Source organism: Silene latifolia, chromosome 11 (genome assembly GCF_048544455.1).
Source record: "Silene latifolia isolate original U9 population chromosome 11, ASM4854445v1, whole genome shotgun sequence".
Lineage (NCBI taxonomy): Eukaryota > Viridiplantae > Streptophyta > Magnoliopsida > Caryophyllales > Caryophyllaceae > Silene > Silene latifolia.
This window is the reverse complement of record NC_133536.1, coordinates 160,432,322-160,449,501: the sequence shown is the minus strand read 5'-3', so window position 1 is coordinate 160,449,501 and position 17,180 is coordinate 160,432,322.

Below are 17,180 nucleotides of genomic sequence, written 5' to 3'. Positions count from 1 at the left end.
CAGCTGACTCGTGGCGACTCATCCCAAACTAACCCGCGCACATTCAAGCCATACCTACTAAGCACTACTTACCATCCCCGAATAGATCACCACAATTTTTAAAACAATTAAACAGGGTCTGTTACCATACAACGATATAAAATAATACAACAACAAGTACACAATCACAATCCTCCAACACCGTCACATCACCAATCATCTGACTACACACTAAAGCGTGTTGCCCTGCCAAAATATCCATCGTAACAGATATTCCACACCGCCAGTGGGGGACCGCAACCGTTCACACCTAAGCCCCGCTCATCTCCATCGAGCGAATAACCCATGTTCCTTAATGTGCACATCCCCCTTGTGACGGGAACCACAAGGGGCAAATCAAGGGCGTGAAGCCACTCCCGCAAGTGACTCCACTCAGCCGAGGGCGCACCTCACAAACCACAGACAATCAACAGCAACAAATTACCACAATATCAACAATACCAAAACCAACTATGATATGTTCACATATCAATCAACAATCAACCATCTCATAATCATGTATACAAAAACTGAATAGGGAAACCCTACCTGGAATGCAATCACCAAAATCAACACAAGCAACGGATAAAAAACGTTCCTCTACGAAATCATCTCCTATCAACATATAATCATAGAATTACAAACTATCATCAACAATACTCCCAAACACCCCCAATTCACTCAATTAGGGTTTAACCAAAACTAACGAATTAACATAAAAACGGTACAAGGATCTTACCCACAATACGACGGTCTAAACGGTATAAAGAACTCCGAAATCCGACGACTCTAGCCCTTGGATTTGATAGCAATGTGAGAGAAGGATCTTACGTTGTTTGGTTTCTCTTGTAAAAGGTTTAGAATAAGTAAAAAAGGTAAAATAAATTGACGGAAATGTTTATAGAACCTTTTCACGCGTTGCTATCAAACCCGGCAAAAACCCGTATATACCAACTTAGTTGATCGAGTAACTAAGGTACTCGATCGAGTACCGCCTACTCGATCGAGTATCCATCAGGCGGAACACTCTCCAGAACGTAAAACTAACTTACTCGACAGAGTAAGCCTTACTCGATAGAGTACCCAACAACCTCATAAATCCGTAGTATTACAGTCTTCCCTCCTTAAAAATTAACTTCGTCCCCGAAGTTCAAACCCATACCCAAAAACAAACTTACTAAATCAACTACGACTCAACAACACAACGAAAACTTAAAAACAAAACCCAAACACAACTCATTATGACTCAAAACGAAAACTCACATTACCAAAACTTAAACAAATCCGTACCAAAACCTTATGCGATCATCTCCTACCCCCCCCCAAAAGAAACATGGTTACGTCCCCATAACCACACATACTTGATCAAAAAGAGACGGGTAGCGCTCCTTCATAGCTTCTTCGGCCTCCCAAGTTGCTTCCTCGGGGTTGTGATTAGACAATAAAACATTTAGCAACACTGTTTCCCCAGTTCTAGTCTTGCGAACCTTGCGATCTAGGATCTCTTTCAGCACTTCAAGGTAAGACAAGGATTCATCCAACTCGATGTTCTCCACCTCTAACACATGGGAAGGGTCACTCACATACTTCCGTAACTAAGACACGTGAAACACATTATGTACACGGTCCAAAGCTGGTGGCAAAGCTAACCAATAAACAACCTCTCCCACACGATCCAAAATCTTATAAGGGCCAATGAACTTTTGTCTTAGCTTTCTTTTCTTACCGAACCGCATTACCTCACGCATAGGTGACACTTTTAAAAGAACCTTATCCCCAACATGAAATTCAATGTCCCGATGATGTAAGTCTACATAAATCATTTGTCAATCTTGTGCCGCTTTCATCTTTTGCCGAATCACATTCACTTGTTCTATCATGTCCCTGTACCATCTGTGGTCCTAAAACCACTGCCTCAACACTATCATCTCAGAAAATCGAACTCCTGCATCTCCTTCGATACAAAGCCTCAAACGGAGCTATTCTAATACCTGTATGGTAGCTGTTGTTGTAAGAAAACTCAATCAAATCCAACTTATCTTCCCAACTACCATCAAACTCCATCACACAAGCCCTTAACATATCTTCTAAAGTCTTGATTGTTCTCTCTATCTCTCCATCTGTCGTAGGATGAAATGTAGTACTCATCTTCTAGGTAGTTCCCATCAACAACTCTTGCCAAAACCGAGAAATGAACCTTTCATCCTGATTTGACACAATGTCCTTTGGCGCTCCATGTAGCCTCACTACATTCTTCCTGTAGCTATTTGCCAGCTGCACCTTACTCTACGTATCTTTCATTAGAATAAAATGAGCTGACTTAGTCAAACGGTCAACGATCACCCATATCAGGTTATTACCTTACTGGCTTCTCAGTAAACCCACTATAAAATCCATGGAGATAGATTCCTATTTCCACTCAGGTACCTCAAGAGACTGAATCTTACCTTGTGGTCTTCGCTCTTCCTCTTTAACTCTCTGACATGTCAAACATCTAGCCACAAACTCAGCTGTCTCCCTTTTCATCTCAGGCCACAAAAAAGTCTTCTTAAGATCCCTATAAAGCTTGTCACTACCCGGATGCACTGAATACGGAGTGCAATGAGCCTCAGTCATTATTGTCTTTCTCAACTCCTCGTCCTTAGACACACACTATCTCCCATCAAACCGAACACTCCCATCAAAATGAATAGAGAACCGAGACACCGTCTGTTTCTCTACTCCAGCCCTCCACTTCTGAATCTTAGAATCAAGAGCCCGCTTCCTGTGAATATCATTATAACGATCCGGTTCCACTGTCAAGTCTCCCCTAGCATCCCCCTTCTGGATCACATGTATAGAGAATGCTCACTCTTCCTACTCAACGCATAGAGAATGCACACTCTTCCTACTCAACGCATCAACAACCACGTTTGCTTTCCCTTCATGGTATATGATATCCATGTTATAATCCCCGATAAGCTCCATCCACCTCCTCTGTCTCATGTTCGGATCCTTTTGAGTAAAGATGTACTTTAAACTCTTGTGATTGGAAAACACTTTAAAGGCCGCCCCATAAAGATAGTGCCTACAAATCTTGAGAACAAACACAACTGCACCCAACTCTAAATCATGCGTTGGATAGTTCTCCTCGTAAGGCTTCAATTGCCTAGAAGAATAGGCAATGACTTTCCCGTTTTGCATCAATACACAACCCAACCAGTTCTTTGAAGCATCTGTATACACCTCAAAATTCTCGCTCCCCTCAGGTAAAGCTAAAACTGGAGCTATGGTCAAACGCTTCTTTAATGCTTGGACCGCCGTCTCATAACTTTCATTCCAACGAAACCTGTTCTCTTTCCTCATCAACGCGGTCATAGGCCTTGCAATCTTCGAAAAGTGTTTCACGAACCGTCGATAATACCCTGCCAAACCCAAGAAACTCCTGATCCCGACCACATTCTTTGGTGCTTCCCACTTAGATACCGCCTCTATCTTGCTAGAATCAACAGATACACCTTCTTTTCAAATCACATGACCCAAGAAAGCCACTTTCTCTAACCAGAACTCACACTTAGACAACTTTGCATACAACTGGTTGTCGCGTTGAGTTTGCAACACAAACCTCAAATGCTCCTCGTGCTCCACCTTAGTCTTGGAATAGAGTAAGATGTCATCTATAAACACCACCACGAACTAATCCAACAAATGACTGAAAACGCGGTTCATCAAATCCATACACAGTGCCAACGCATTAGATAACCCAAACGACATCACCACATATTCATAATGACCATATATTCTTTACCTTCTCTCTCATTTCCTCTCCCAGCCGCAATTGCATGGGCGTCTAGAAGCAGCGTTCACCATTACTAACAGACTACAACGTCCGTCTCAACCCCTATCTCATTAACCCCCCGCAACTAACCACCACACACCCAATAATCTATATCCTACGTTCTCCATCTAATACCCTACCCCATCTTGCCTCCATCATCCTCTATTTCGCGTATCATACATAACCACCATCACTCATGATATCTCAATCTATTTTACCCTTTTAAACCAAACGTCTCCAAAATATTTTTGACCAGATTGAACTCCCTTAACAGAATATTTATTCCTCCACCTCTTTGTGAGTCCTGTAAAAACAAATAAATTACGCACTATTTTATTGTAAAATTATTAAAGGACATAATCAAATCAATACTTACATGAGAAATTGTTAATTACTTTCTTGTAACATCAGTAAATGACCTACTCATTCAATATGGCTATAATATTCGCGTTCAAACCTCGGTTTTTGCAACTAACTCTCACAATACTCCTCATTTACTCCTTAATACATCTTAATTGTGCATTGGTGTTTGTTTTTGGTCATAATATTTACAGTAATTATTGTGTGAAACGGTCTCAATGCAATTAATGTGGATTATTGTTAAAATATCATAATCGTAACTTGATAAAATATGAGTGACAGAAATAGAAGATGGTTTTAATGTGGTTCTAAATATAGCACATACTTCAGTTGGATTGGATGGGTTGAAACAGAAGATCAACACCAAGTAGCAAAGCACAATATCAAATCGAATTCACAAACTTTAACCAATCTTGTTTGATAATCACACGATCTCCTCCAAAAAATGTCTTCATAGAAAAATCAAAAGAAATCTAGGTTACGGAGTATATGAGTATATAAGAGAAAAAAAAACTGAAACTTATTTAACAAATGAAAATTTATTCTTAGAAATGGTACAAATGAATTCAAGGTAAACTATAAAGCAAGACAATTGTATAAGACACAGAGTATATAAAATTTGAGATATCTTCAATCATACATAATAGCAGGTGGGTCATTTACCTTCAAAGTTGATGAAATTATCAACTAATTACCATGATTTCATCAATGCCGAATACTCATAGAAGTTTCATTCACCTGAAAAGCAAAAACCTTTAAAAGATAAAAAAAGACGTGAAAATAATAGGTATATATTTGGAGCCATTGAATACAATATTACCATGTAAATAAGGTGTTTTGCCATAAGATAATGCAAAATGACGAAATATAAAGAAGGATGAGAGAAGGATAACAATTAAGGGTTTTAAGCCTTCAACGGTATTACTCGCGAATCACACATAAAATGACAATATGGCGGGCAATATTTACTTATCAAAGTTTATCATAATTTCTCTACTTCTCTAAAGTCCGATTTTATTCCATATTCCATAGTTACGCAATATCTGAACAAATTGAATTTGAATTCCAAATTGGAAAGAAATGTGATTACAATTAAAGGAATATGGTAAATGGCCAATCATGCATAATTTTCCTCCTACAATCATGCTGACTCTCCAGAAATCTTGGTTAAGAAATAATAATCATAATTAATAACTATATTATCATATCTTATTTTTACTAAAAACAATATGAAAATAATGTAGGAGAATCTGGAATATATATATATATATGATTGATTATAACAAAAGAGGAAAGAAATATATAATATAATACATGGGTAAATAATTATACTCATTTATGATTTTCCTTAAATAACTTAATTAAGCTAAGATCACGATTATGAATTACGGAATATTTCCTATTCAGTTAAAAATTAACAATTCCTCAAATCATAGGTAAATAATTATACCAATTTATGATTTTTCCTTAAATAACTCAAATATCATAGGCTAAGATCACGCAAATTTGATATAGGTCCTTATTAACATAACACTATATTATTCGGTTGTTACATGTGGAACATTTACTATTTAGTTAAAAATTACCAATTACTAAAATCATGGGTTTGTATTTTTAGTAGAATTATTCTGTAAAATATTTTTGTAGAAATTTTCCGGTAGAATTTTTTGTAAAATATTACAATAGAATATTTCGGTATTAAAATGATATCACTATATAACAAATTAAGAAGAATTAATATTAGTAGAATTATTCCGTAGAATATTTTAGTAGAAGATTTTAGTAAGATTGTTTCCTAATTCAACTCTACTTAATTTAGGTAAAGACATTTCGTCAAATAAATATAGTATATTTTGTAAGTCAATCACAAAATTACCGAATTTTTTATAATCACTTTTTATGATTATCTGGCAAGATTACAGGTGGCAATGTTTTAAGCTGATGACACATGGCGGATGGTTAAGTTGATGGTTGCTGCCTTAAAATAATACTAGTCTTTAAACCCGTGCACTGCACGGGTAGTAATAAAAAAGTATTATTAAAAGTAAACACTTATGTATTTTTTTATTTAGTAAATAACTAAATTTTAAGAATAGTTCGCTTTGACTATCCACATACTTTTATTAAGTTTATGTTGCTTAATTTTAATCGAATTACCCTGCTTTATTTTTTCTCGAGTTTTTAACATATGAGAGGTGAAATCTGAAAAGTGGATATAAAGTTATTGGATATTTATAATCTGTTAATTTAGGCAATATACATTTAACTTTACTCATTGTAGTACGTTTTTATATCATATTACCCCTATTATTTGTTATCCTCTCAATTCTCTACCTTATCTCTCATTTTCTCTCCCACCCACAATCGCGTGAACACGTGAAAGTAGCTAGCGTTCGCTATTACTGACCGATTACCTCGAGATTCACCAACAAACCCTCCACCGTAGTGGTGACCGCACCCAACATCTCAGACCCGACGTCTATCTCAACAACCCCCTCGCGTTGTTGGAGTTAGTCTCCTCCACAATAGTGCGTTTACATAATAAATCTCATTAAAGGAATATCATCAGGATATTTATTATTTGATCCTCGTCAGTTGATTAACGTAAATCGATAACGGTTGGCTGACTAGAGTTTGACGTTATTGTCGTGAGACGACAGTGATCAACTGACCCCTTTCGGTCACACCTAAAGGAATGAACCCCAATTGACAACTAATTAATTGTATGAGATACAATTTATTTAGTCCCATGATTTATTGACTAATAGGTTAGTCGATTATTTTTAGAGAGATTTCGAGTTGCGAACTCGTGGCGCGGCTGTGATTATTTAATTATGCGTTAATTAAATAATAATTTTTTATGAGACGGGTTTTAGTTAATTAATTGTTAATTCACTAAAATTGAACTAATTGATTAATGTGATTATTATTAGTATGTAAATAATATGTGTAGCGGTACACGTATATTTACGGAGTGTTTTCGAACAAAACTAATCGGGAAGCATTTAAACATAAAACGATATTTAAATGAAATTTACACGTATTTGTGCGACAAATATAAGAATCAATATGGACCCATAAATGGGTCATGGAAATCGTGTAAATGGGATTGTGTGTTGCTTTAAACACAATCATTCCACTAACACATTTTTCTTCTCAAAATACATTTGTTCTTTTCTAAACTATGCACCATTGGGCATATTAAAATAAGGAAAGAAAACACTCCACTCAACCTCACAAAAATTCCGCCACTACCCCCCCCCCCCCCTCCCCCCCTTTATCACTCTATTCATTTGTTCCTTTTTTTTTCATACATGAACATTTGCATGTGAAAATCATTCCTCTCTCTAAAAATAATAAAAACCATTTTTACTATAAAGTTAGTAATACAAAATAATTACTAAGAGTGTTAGTAATATTTACATATTATCAAGGGAATAAATTTAACAAGTTTCTAGTAAATACTTGTTAGATTATTGAGTTTAGTTCTTAGGTGCACATTGTTAGGAGATCTTCTCTTTGAAGATTTGATAAGGAGGATCATCCTTTATTTTAAGATCAAGAACAATCAAGATAAGAGATCTTAATTGTGCCCATATTACCATCAAAATCAATGTAAGGAATTGTTTTTCCTTAATCTTTATTATTATGCTTTTATATTAGCATGCATGTTACATAGATCACATGGAAGTGAATTATGAGATAATTTTATTTTCATTAGAGAGTCTAATATAGATCTATGATCTTTCAAGTGGTATCGGAGCTAGGCTTATAATTTGCGTGTTGATTTTGAGCATACTTAATAAATTATGAGATAATTTAAAAAAACTCAAAAAATTGTGTTAGAAGAGATTTTAGCACGAAATGTTTTTCGCATGGATACCTACTGATCTCAAAAGATGTGTGGTAAAATTTGGTGATTTGTAAAGTTATTTTGCTATTTTTAATGATTTTTGGTAGAAAACCGAGTAAAAAATATCATATTTTGGTTAAGAGTTAACTAAAAATAGTTAAATGTTGATTCGGGTCATAAAATTTTTATATTATTTCATGCATATTTTCTACAGATTGTATGTAAAATTTTGAAGGTTGGTTTGCAGTTTTGCACGTTTATTGATTTTATGAGATAAAAGTCGATAAAAGTGAATTTAATTAATCATATAGTTGAAACATTTGTTCCTGCCCTTGATAAATTTATGTACATTTAAAATTATGATTTAAATATTAAAAGTGAAATTTAAAATGTAGTTTCACCTTGTTTTGATGTTTAATGGTTTTTGTTGTTAAAAACTGATAAATATCGATCTTTTTCTTCATAAAATTTATCCGAAATTTTTGGGCATCATTTCTGTCATTTTGATGTTCTTGGGAGTGTTCCAGAATACTTTAAACTTTTTGTTTTAATTTTTGGTAATATTTTCAATTATTTTGGATTTATTACTTAAAAGTTATGATTTTACCGATTAAATTAGCAAAATATCACCAAATCAAACTAATTTTTCATCATCAAATTAGTGAGGACTAATTTTTGAGTTTTAAAACAGTTTGGACAATTAGTTTGGACTTAAATGAGATTTAAGAGTTGATTATTGATTTTTAACAAGTTAAAAATCGATTAAATCCACAAAACCGAGATGGATACCAACGATTGTTAGATAGGGCAATTTTGGCATCTTTTTACAGCATTTTAAGCATATTTATTTAAGTTTAATGAATGACTTTCATTTATTTAAAGTATTTATTTTATTCTACCTAGTACGGCCTAGTTATTTTTAATCGTTATTACCCGAAATAAATGGGAATAGCGATTTGTTTGTAATTTAAATATGATCTCGTATCGTCGGTTTGTAATTAATTAATAGTTTTATTTATTTTATTAATTAATGTATAATAGGAATAACTATGTAATTTGATTGTAATAGTTATTTTACCATCGTTTCTAAAAGACGGATTTACATCGAGACGGAGTCTTTTTTTTTTGGAAAGGTGTTCCAAATCCCACTAGAAGAAACCCCTTTGGAAGATGTTCCTATGAAGAGGTAAGGGACCAAGGAGTTGGTTTCCGATATGTAATAGTCTAGTTTTTATTAACTAGGAGGCCATACTAGGATTTTTCATATGCTTGCTTGCTTTTATTTTCGCGCATGCCAAAATCGCCATTCACATGCATTTTATTTTCGCGGTTGTCAATTCACGTTATTTACATTCGCCGACTCAGTTCACTTATAGGGAATTTATGACTAAATTTACAAGATCTCTCACATAACTAAAATTGAGATTAACCTTACCAATTAGTAACACCTATGAATCCCTTGTTCATTAGAGTCACGCTCGCCCAAGCGGGGTATTTTCTTTTTACCTCGGGTAAGTAGGGTGGTAAACGGTTATCACGCGCCAAAGTTGGTTGGAGTCAACGGGGTATAAGACGGTCTTGTATTTCGGGGCTAGTAGATGGATTTAAGGAAATTTGTCAACCAAGAGTTCTAGAGTAAGAATTAGTCAACCATTGACTTACCAAATTTACACGATTATGGGATGTTTCGCCCAAGCGATGCTCATTTTTGTTTAAAAACGGATATTGGAATCATTTATATAATTAAGTGGGAGATCGTTATATAAATGTTAAAACTTGTTAAACATGTTTTCACACGTAATTTTAAAACAATGAATGTTAAATTTTCCTTATTTTGTTGTAGTATTTTAATTCACAGTGACAACTTCATCAACTCCATTGACTACTCCACTAGGCAAAGATTCATGGCTAAGGTCCGTAATGGACAAATGTATCTTAAAAGATGACGGTAGTAACTTTCTTGAATGGGAATCCAACATCAAAAGTGCCACGTTGTCCGACAACGTGCTCACTTACTTGACCGATGCCCCTCCCATCGAGCCCGGTCCAAGGGCCTCATCAGCGGTGCGGGTGCGGATGTCGAATGATATAAAAAATGTGTTGATATGGTCAATGTCCCTAAAGCTCAAGCTTTCATGCATTTCTTTAAATGCGTACGAGATATTCACTCGTATGACTACTATGTTTTCACAAACACCTAAAGTCTGCCAATACGATGCGGCGGCACGCTTCTTTGAACCAATGCTTGAGAGGGGCCAAAGGGTTGGTCCCCATGTACTAAAAATGGTCGAATATGTTGACATCCTAGAGCGTTTAGGGTGTAACGTTCCTAAAACTCTTCTGGTAGATCGCATCCTCCACTCACTTCCCACCAAGTTTGCCCACTTTAGGGTAAACTACAACATGAATGGCATGGATAAGAGTTATCATGAAATTCATGCACTCCTCACCCAAGCGGAGAGGGATATGGAAGCTAGTGGGAGTGACAAAGGGGATGTTCTAACTATGAAGTTAAAGAACATGTCCCTTGGAGTTAAGAAGGGAAAGGGGAAAGAAATGTCCCAATTCGAGAAATCGTCAAAGAAACAAGACAAGGGAAAGGGGAAAGCCGTTGAGAATGGCAATCTCAAGGCAAAAAGTGTCAAACTCTCTGAGGCCGAATGTTTCTATTGTAATGGGAAGGGGCATTATAGGAGAAGTTGCCCCAAATACTTGTAGGATCTCAAGGAAGGGTGTGTGACGCCTATTGGTATGATTTCCTCTCTCTATGTGATAGACGTTAATTACGCTTGCACTTCCACTTGGGTACTTGATACCGGATGTGGCTCTCACCTTTGTAATCATTTGCAGGGTTTAAGGGACATGAGAGCACTAGGAAAAGGTGATGTGGATCTCAGCATGGGCAATGGAGCTAGAGTAGCGGCCGTTTCCGTGGGGACATATGTGCTCACTTTAGCTAGTGGTTTAGAGTTGTTTTTAAATATGTGTTATTTTGTACCAACTTTAACAAAAACATCATCTCCATTTCCGCGTTAGACGAGGAAGGCTTTTGTTTTATGATTAAGGACAATAGTTGTACTTTTTCATTCATAGATTTGGTTTATGGCAAGGCCATTTCAATTGGAGGCATTTATGTTTGAAATGATGTTAATGACGTTTATCATGTGGAAACTAAAAAGCTCAAAATGGGTGATCCAATTGAATCCTACCTTTGACATTGTCGTTTAGGTCATATAAACGAAAAGGACGCATTAAGAGACTTGCTTCATTAAAAGTGCTCAAACCATTTGATTTCGAATCTTATGGTATATGCGAGTCTTGCCTTTTAGGCAAGATGACTCGTGCACCTTTTGCGGGAAAAGGGACACGAGCTAGTGAGGTTTTGGCTCTCATACATACGGATGTATGTGGACCATTAACGATCACTGCTAGAGGAGGTTTTCACTACTTTATTACTTTTAATGATGACTTGAGTAGATATGGGTATGTCTACTTGATGAACTACAAGAGTGAAGCGTTTGACAAGTTCAAGGAGTTTCAGAATGAAGTACAGAACCAATTGGATAAAAAGATTAAGACCCTACTGTAACACCCCCTCATACCAAGGTACCTTACCAAGGACTACCTTAGCATGAAAGACTGTTACCATATCGGTTGCCCGAGGTTAGTATATCAAAGTTAACAATCCAAAACACATTTATTAAGTGCAACTGAGTTTAACGATTATATGTTTCCAAAAACCAAACCAAAGTACAATTGTGAAATGTCTAACTACAAAGAATGCAAACTAAGTCTCTTGACGGCGGAATCTAGACTCGAGTGATAACTCCCCATAACTGTCCCATAGCTAAAGAACTGCACCCCCTGTCACAATGTGCTCACCATCCTCGAATGGATCACCACAAATTTTATAAAACAACAACGGGGTCAGTTACTGAATAATCAAAGTAAGAGAAGTACAAAAGGCAACAAGCTGATCATCATCCTCCTTCGGTCTCCCGATCTCACACAATAACCGACTACACACTAAAGTGTGTAGCCCTGCTAGATTACCCATCGTAACAGGTAATCCTCGCCGCTAGTGGGGGACCACAGTCAATCCTCACCTAAGCCCCGCTCATTAACGAGCGATATCTCTGTCCGTTAATGTGCACATCCCCTCCCGTGACGAGTTCCACGGAGGGCGAACTAGGGTGTGAAGCCACTCCCGCAAGTGACTCCACCACAATCATCACTACACCAACACCACACCAACACCAACACTCCCACAAAGATCAGTAGACAATCAATCGTACACAATACAATACAATCTCAAATAATTAAAGAGGAACTGAGTAGGGAAACCCTACCTTTTCGCAATCCGCTATGCTGCAATCAATCATACACACGCATAACAAATACCACATCGTCACCTACAACAATGATAATCAACAATCAACACCCATATGATGACCAAATCCTAAACACCCAAATTAACCCAAAACAATAATTAGGGCCAAACCCTAAAAGACAGCCTATTAGCTGATTACAAAGAACTAGAGACTTACCAATGAAATCGAGACCAGAGACGGAATTGTTGACTTGCAATCGATCAATAAGCTTTGAGAGTGATTAGGGTGATTAGAGAGATATGCGCGTCGTTGAGTTTTGGTAAAATGATTTAGAGACCGTAAAAGCGTAATTTATAATAATCGCTAATCACCTTAACTAACCCGCGGAATTAAACCCGTCAGACCGGATACTCGGACGAGTATAGAGTATACTCGGCCGAGTATCCTCTACTCGGTCGAGTATTCCCATACTCGGTAGAGTATTCTTGGGCAGTAAACTGTCCAGAAACACACGACACACTTACTCGGCCGAGTTAGCCCTATTTGGCCGAGTATACTAGACTCAGAGAACAGTGGTATTACAGTCTTCCCTCCTTGAAAAGAACTTCGTCCCCGAAATCTATACCATACACAAAACAAAGCATACACACATGCCACACAGCCCACCATCATCACTCAACTCTCATCCTACATCCCCGACGCTCACTCACATAACAACGCCTATCTAAACCACGCAGCTTAGAACACAACATCAACCGTAGAATAACTCATCCAACTCCATAATACTATCGAATACCAATAACATAAGTGTTGCCAACTCTGTCTTACGTCCATAACGCTCACTAGCAAACTCAGTACAAAGATAAACCACCAAGCAAGATCAACCACCAAAACGGAATGTTACATTCTATCACCCTTAGAACGAACTTCGTGCTCGAATTTTACTCATACCCATAAACATCATCACCTAATCCGTTAACACTATCGAATTTTACCCACAATCCTAAACACCATACTACTACAAGCATTGCCATTACCTGTAATAAAATCGACCATCATACAATCCATCCTGATTCTACACCAACACTCAAACTTCCAATTGCAACCGCATGACCATCAACTCTCTTGTCCCATCCTACTCCTCTTAAGATAAATGTTACGACCTCGTAACTCACTAGTACTAGCTCCTTTGCTATACCTCCCATAAACCTCATTACCACCGCATGTCAACAATAACCCACTATAACCTCAACACCTACAACCATTCCTATATCCAGGACTCTCTTTCTCTAATAGTCCTTATACCTCAATTCATTTTGCACTCCATATACCCTATACCATAAAATCCTCAGCATAACCACTACCCCAACTCTTCAACATTACCGCGAAACGACATACTTCTATATATATACCCTCATCTCCACGATCATAACTCACGATACACAACTGTTACACACACTCACCTTAGCTTCTCAAGTTCATTTCTTTTATTACCACAAAACTCACCCATAACTTAACATGATACTAAGTCCCAATAAAAAGGATTATAAACCACCTGTAGTTTCTCGTTCAATACCGCACATGTTCCACAATTCCCTTGCCGCAACTATGTCCACCAACACCTCATCTAAAACAAGATTAGAAGTATTCTAACAACCTCTCACAACCGTGCCCCATTAACAAAATATTACTATGCCATGACAACAACAGAACCATACCCAACTCTCTTTCATATCATACTCTATTCTCACTCCCAAGCCGACACTTGAAAGGAACATCGGTAAATAAAACAATGGTCTATATGCCCCGACCGACACTGACAGGAAATAGCAGTAAACAAACAACAATCTATGACAACACAAAAATACTCGTATCACAACACGAATTGTCGTGCCCGGTGCACAACAACCACATCGATAGTCATCGCAACTTATTTAATCCCATAAACACTGTCTCAGTATAACCTCCTGGACCAGAAGACTTTCTTAAAACCACTTTACTAGATCACAACGCAACATATTACACAGAATAACATATAACAACTTATAACTATCACACCATACCATGACTCATGAGGTCAGAACCTCACACAAATATTTACACATATCATGGACCCATAATCGAATCTGACTAGCCAATCCTGATCACGTAAGTTACCACCTGATAAAGGTTACCTCTCAACCGTGCTTAACTCGTGTGCCCCTCCTATTACATTCTCCCATTCGCATAACTATCACTTCCTGACAATGTAACCATACCATTAATAATCAACTACTAGCACCCGCCTCCTATAATCACATTTCATACCCCCTCACAACCATACATATCAATCAGTCTCCACAAAATCAACCCCATTTAGGACAACTAACTTCCCTATGTAACATCATCCTCAACCACTAGTGACAACACTACGACACCACCATCCTTCGTGTGACTATTCTCCTACCATCACCTCTAAATATAACACTCCGTTTCCTCTCTTTGGTTATCATATCAAATAACGAAAATCAAATCCATCAACAAAATTTACCTCACATTATTTCTAATTCTATCCTTTATTGCATCGTCACCTAACTCTCCACCAAAATCTCATATCGTGTAACACTCTACCAGCTTCTTACTCCCTTAATACCTCGAACTCATGGCTAACATGTCGTCCTGAACTCCTATATAAATATTAACTCGCACCCTCTCATGATGCTATCGTGCATTTCCATGATTCCTTACTTTCACGTCCCATAACTTTGGTCAATGTTCTCCCAACTTACTTCCATCCAATAATACCAATTAATAATTCATCTCGTTCCTTCTTCTTTATAACTCTTTAGTAATACGATTACCTTCTTGTTGCTCCCCAACTCAAATTCCATTAATTCATATCAATATCTTCTCATTCTTTCTTATCACTGATCCTCTTCCATCATACTACTCACTCACACTTGTCACCATCAAGTCCACACAACTAACGATTACCCTTTTATTAGTTGTATCTCCTTTTCGTGTCCCTAGAAAACCGAAAATTCACCTCATACCGTTAATTGCCCAAAGAATTATATACTAGGCTCACCTCTCGATAATCCAAATTCCCAAACTCAGCCACTATCTACAAATCCACACCGCGACATAACTCCGTCTAAGTTTACTATATACCCCTCTTCTCCATCCCTGTACAACAACCTTTCATCACATATATATTCTTAACCAACACAATCCTAACCATCTCTCTCCATAAGTCCTTACACCTCTCAAGTTATCACTATTCACATCCTTCCTTTCAATCTTTCATTCTCATGTTTCTTTACACTTACATCACCCTTGCCCATATACACTTACTTTTATATTATTCAACACGCGACTATATCACTCACCATATGTCACAAAACATTCTCCTTGCCTCGATTAGCTCATCAATATTCCCCTTTATTTTCCCACTATCCCTCACAACCACATATAACTAATGTCCTTCATATCCAACACATATCCCTCATAAGCCGGCATTCTCCATATCATAGCATTTGGTAACTTACGTATCAAGACCGTCACATATATAAAAGAATGCTTTAAGACCCAAAACATACATGTGAACATGACCTACTACTCAAAACATGTGTAAGAATATAGTCGTCCACTCAAAACAACCGCCCAAAGAGATACTCGGTCGAGTGCATGACGTACTCTACCGAGTACAGGACACTCGGTCGAGTATTGAGACTACTCTGTAATACCCGTCCTTTTAGGGACCCGTTGACTAGCGTTGACCGACCTTAGTGATATGTCTTGGCCTTTGGGAAACCTTACGAGTGATGTCTTGTGACATAGTAAGCTTTGGGTGTGTGGTACTCGATCTAGTCGAGGCCACTCGATTGAGTAGACTGGAGGCTCGATCGAGTATGGGCCACTCGATCGAGTAAGTTAGTTACTCAATCGAGTTGCATCTTTACAGCGAGGATTTATATATCATGTTTCGTATAACCGCAAATTATTTTCGCCGCTTCCCAAGACCTAAATGTCATCTCTTCTTCTTCCCTCCACCATAGTTCCTTCCTTTGTGGTCCTTGAGGATGTTTATGCCATGGGGATGGTTTACTTGAGTTGGGTAGCGGTCTTGTCGCCGGATTGTTATGCGTAGGTAAGTCATCGTCATCATCATGTCGTCGTTGTTTCCAGTTAGGGTTGTAGTGGTTGTGATAGATGATTGTATTGTTTGTATAGGTATGTTACGTGGTGGTTTGCCATCTTGTGATCGGAAGTGGAATCACTACGGTGCGCTAAAGGTAGGTTCGCCTACTCAGTACTGTTGAATGTCTAGAGTGTCTTTTGATGTGATTTGATTGCTGTAGTGTCGGTGTGGTGGTCTGATTATGATAGTTGGTTGGTATTGTGTTATTTCGTTGTTGTTGTTGTGGTACAGCTAATTGTGTTGTTTGTCTCTGGTTCTCGAGGTGCGTCCTCGGCTGAGTGGAGTCACTTGCGGGAGTGGCTTCACGCCCTAGTTTTGCCCTCCGTGGAATCCGCCACGGGAAAGGATGTGCACATTAATGGGACAGGGTTATCGCTCGGTATGATGAACGGGGCTTAGGTGAGAACGGCTGCGGTCCCCCATTGGCAGGGTTGGTCCAGTGGATAGTCGGTGACGATGATTGATTGGTGGAGATGTGGCTGTTGTGTGTGCTGTTGTGTCTGCATTTTTTTGTCAGTGGTTGGTGTGTCTCTTCAGTTACTGACCTTGTGTGGTTTTGTCTTCTTGTTTGTTTCTCTTGTGTCTGCCGTGATCCCTTATGGTGAGCAGTCAGTCCTAGCA